The sequence below is a fragment of the Salvelinus sp. IW2-2015 genome, unplaced genomic scaffold, assembly GCF_002910315.2.
Source record: "Salvelinus sp. IW2-2015 unplaced genomic scaffold, ASM291031v2 Un_scaffold5944, whole genome shotgun sequence".
Taxonomy (NCBI): Eukaryota; Metazoa; Chordata; class Actinopteri; order Salmoniformes; family Salmonidae; genus Salvelinus; species Salvelinus sp. IW2-2015.
In genome coordinates, this window is record NW_019947209.1 from 24,926 (window position 1) to 29,113 (window position 4,188).

The following is a 4,188-nucleotide window of genomic DNA, read 5'->3' on the forward strand; positions in this document are numbered from 1 at the left end:
CCAATGCATCAGGAGAATGCAATAAGCATTGCCCTTCGCTGCTGGCTCGCCGCCCTGTTCTCTTACTGGAAGTCCTGCAAAGTCGCCCTCACTTTATGCACAGGTTAGGAGGTGGTCCCATCTCTGCCTCTGGAGAAGGTTAGGTACACTGTCCATGGGCCTGACCAAAGTTTGACTTAACCGGTCCCATTAAGACCATACTGGAGAGCTGTCTTTTACTTAGTGATAACTTGCATATTGGTAAGGGGGCAGTCATATCTGTTCTAGTGGCACATTTGTGCTGATAAGACTTTTTATTATAACTTTTTTTTCCATTGTTTTGTTTTTCTATTACTGGTTTGTTTCTGTTTTTTTCTTTCCATTTTAACTTACTTTTTATAGATGCCTTGGGTGGTGGGAGTGGTGGTTTTGGTAGGGAGGAGTGGACGGAAGGGAGGGAGGGTGTGGAGGGAGGGGTGGATTGAGTAGAAGGGAGGGAGGAAGTGGAGGGTGTGTAGGGTGGTGTGGAGGGAGGGGAGGGAGGGAGGGAGGGAGGGAGGGAGGGAAGGGAGGAGGGAGGGAGGGAGGGAGGGAGTGGAGGTCGAGGGAGGGCGCGAGGGAGGGAAGGGAAGGGAGGGGAGGGAGGGGTTGTAGTGTTTTTTGTTGTTATTGTCTGAAAATCTAATAAATAATTTTTTTTTAAATAAAGGGGGAAAAAAGAAAAGACAGACAAGCCTTTGTTATTGATCATGAATTTTGATTTCTATACTTCCTAGAAAGTTCAGTTCCATTAATAAAATTGGAGACCTCTAACACTCCTGTATTGATTTGACACACAAGAAACCGAATTAAAGGATTTATAATCATCATGATGATGTGGCAATTTGCTTTTTGAATGTCCAATATTTTGAAAACTTGATTGCTGAACTTCATCAACAGTGGAATAATGAAGAAAATACCCAAAAATAGCTTTGTAGTGGATTACTCCTTTAATCTTCTTGTAAAGCACAGACGCATTGGCTCCAAACATCTTACTGGATCAACTTACATGTACAGACATACAGACATTACGGATAAACCCAATTGCTCTCTTTATCCAAAATAGACCKTATTCATCACACTGGACACTTTCACAGCCGCTATTTATTTTCCTGCATCAACACCTGTCTGTCCAGAACAGACTTGGTGTGTGACTGTGTCCAGAACAGACTTGGTGTGTGACTGTGTGTCCAGAACAGACTTGGTGTGTGGCTGTGTGTCCAGAACAGACTTGGTGTGTGGCTGTGTGTCCAGAACAGACTTGGTGTGTGACTGTCCAGAACAGACTTGGTGTGTGACTGTGTGTCCAGAACAGACTTGGTGTGTGGCTGTGTGTCCAGAACAGACTTGGTGTGTGGCTGTCTGTCCAGAACAGACTTGGTGTGTGACTGTGTGTCCAGAACAGACTTGGTGTGTGGCTGTGTCCAGAACAGACTTGGTGTGTGGCTGTGTGTCCAGAACAGACTTGGTGTGTGACTGTGTGTAAAGCCAAGAGCAGATTGAATACTCAACACCCTCTCAGATTGCTACACTCAGATTTCAGCTCCTTGAATGGAGATGCTTAGACCTGCTTAGACTATTTGAGCGGAGCAGACCTAGGTAAAGACAACTCTGGAGAGTCAGACTCCGACAACAAACCCTGTGTCAGGAAGTCATATTATTACGTGTCAAAATGATGGGAACTCCGTTCCTAATCCTTCTCTCCCTATTGTACCCCTGTTTACATAGCATAACCTGGAGTAGTTTAGACTGCATGTTTGTAGATGGTGAAATCTGAGCTAGCGACAGTAATGTACATGTAGCCATGGATAGTAAGTATCCTCTGACACAGAATAACTAGGGGACCCGAGTTACAACCCCAGGTCGTTGCACATACACATGACAGTGTGTACTCACTAGGAATGTACTATTGGTGGGTTATAATGCTGACAATGACCAGAGGAGGTGATGAATGGGAATAGCTCATTCACACGCTCATTCACACACACACACACACACACACACACACACACACACACACACACACACAACACAACACACCACACACACACACAGCAGAGGAGGTGATGACCGACGATCATGAGCAGTAAATGTGCTTTACTTGTGAATCAAGCCGGAATAGGAAGCCCATAGAGAACACAGAGAGCACAGAGAGTCCCATTTGTGTACCATGGACGGTCATGGACGGTCACACGGGTGCTAAGCTTTCCGCCCTTGACCCATTTGATCAATGTGCGTGTTGAGTCAGATGCAACTTATCTTGAGTCTGAGGATCTTAGGTCAAAGGCTGTGGCGCATTTTTCACATCCACAATTAACATTGACATTGGCGGGTAGAAACGCTAGCTCATTATTCCTTCTGCAAGTTGAGGATAGATCAAATCAATCATGTGCGTGTACGTGTATCGTTAGCATCACACAGTCACAAACCTATGCCACATAGGTTAGCCTATAGCTTAGCGATTAGTCGGTAGCTGCTAGCATTGGTCAACAAGATGTCCACCCTTCTCAGAAGAATAGAGAATCACAACACAGCTGAGAATCACCTAAACACCTGAGTCATCATCACCATACAACTACGTTAGCCTTAGCTTAGCAATAGCCGCTTGACGATAGCAATGGAAATGAGACTGCATGTGCATGTTAGCCATTTGCTAGCAATTAGCCTGTTGGCGCTAGCCGTGAGCAATGCAGCTCTCTCAGCCAACTCGTCAGCCATTGAAGGTGAGAATCACACTGCAGCTGTCCATGCCATGGATACAACCTGATCCATGCTGCTGCCTGAAACATGAACCTGCAGACGTACACACAGAGGCCGTACACCACCATGCTGTACCCACTACACATCCCACTACAGACCGTCCTAACAGGCCTGCTAAGACTCACAGGTTGGTATTTAGCAGTTGGGGACATGTGTGACGATGTATGTTCCTTTGTGTCCTTTAGGTCCATGGCATCCCACTTAACTTTTAGGGAGTTTGTGTAACATGGAAGGAGGCTGCCTCTGTATGTTTTGCCATAGGACAACGGCTAAATAAAGATATTTTGGAGTTTTTTAACTTCAAGGCTGGGTCTTCTAAAGGCCACAAGTCTGTATTATCCCTGTGAGCTAAAGCCTAGGCATTAGCTAGGGGAGCTAACAAGAGTCTTCAGGTCCCAGGCATGGTTTTGTAACCTGACTGATATAGAGTCTTTATAGACCTTTTAGCTGAAGAAATGACCCCTCCATTACAGTTGAGCTGAACTCATCTAGCTGCTGAAAGCGGACAGAGGATACAGTCCGTWTTCTGAAGTTGTGTTTTTTCAGTCCTTCTACTCGTGTAACTATTCGCGGCATGTGTTAGCCGCGGATGTCCAGGCTTTGCTCACGTGGCCTGTGACAGAGGCTAGGTATTCGTTACAAAYCACCAGCACCACATCCTCAGCGTCAGTCAGATAGCATTACTTCAAAAACGGGGATGTAAAAAGCCACCGTCTGTGTACCAAATGGMACCCTATTCCCTACATATGTGCTCTGGTCAAAAGTAGTGCACTAAATAGGGAATAGGATGCTCCGTCACACTCTGGCAAAGCCTGAAAGCACATGGATTTCCAGGGCTCTGATCACAGATCTCCCCGGACAAGGAGAGGGCATCACTGATCTGTCTGATCGGTAAGCAGTGTCCTATTCGGCAAGAGTGTAGCGCAAGTAACATTAAAAAGCATCTGCTAAGTTACACATTTATTTATGTATGTATTTAGGCCCACTCCTACAGCATATTTGTCCTGCAGCACCAGTCTGCCACAGATAGGGGGTGATAATGGGTTATAAAAAGAACCCGAGAGGTGTTTCTCTCTCACCCCTGGCATTCAATGTAGCCTTTGGCTCGCTGACCCCCGGTCATAAACAGTCTCCCACCGACTTAAGTGTACCCTGGGTGTCCCTAATTAAATAAAACCAACAAGATGGGGTGCGTATGTGTGTGTGTGAGAGAGAGAGAGAGAGAGAGAGAGAGAGAGAGAAGAGAGAGAGAGAGCAGAGGCAGAAGAGAGAAGAGAGAAAGAGAGAACGAGAAAGAGAGAGCGAAGAACGTGAGAATGAGAGAGAGAACGGAAAGAGTAGAAGGAAGAGAGAGAGAGAAACAAGAAAAGGGAGAGAGCATGTGTGGGTGTGAATGGGTAAAGGGGTTTG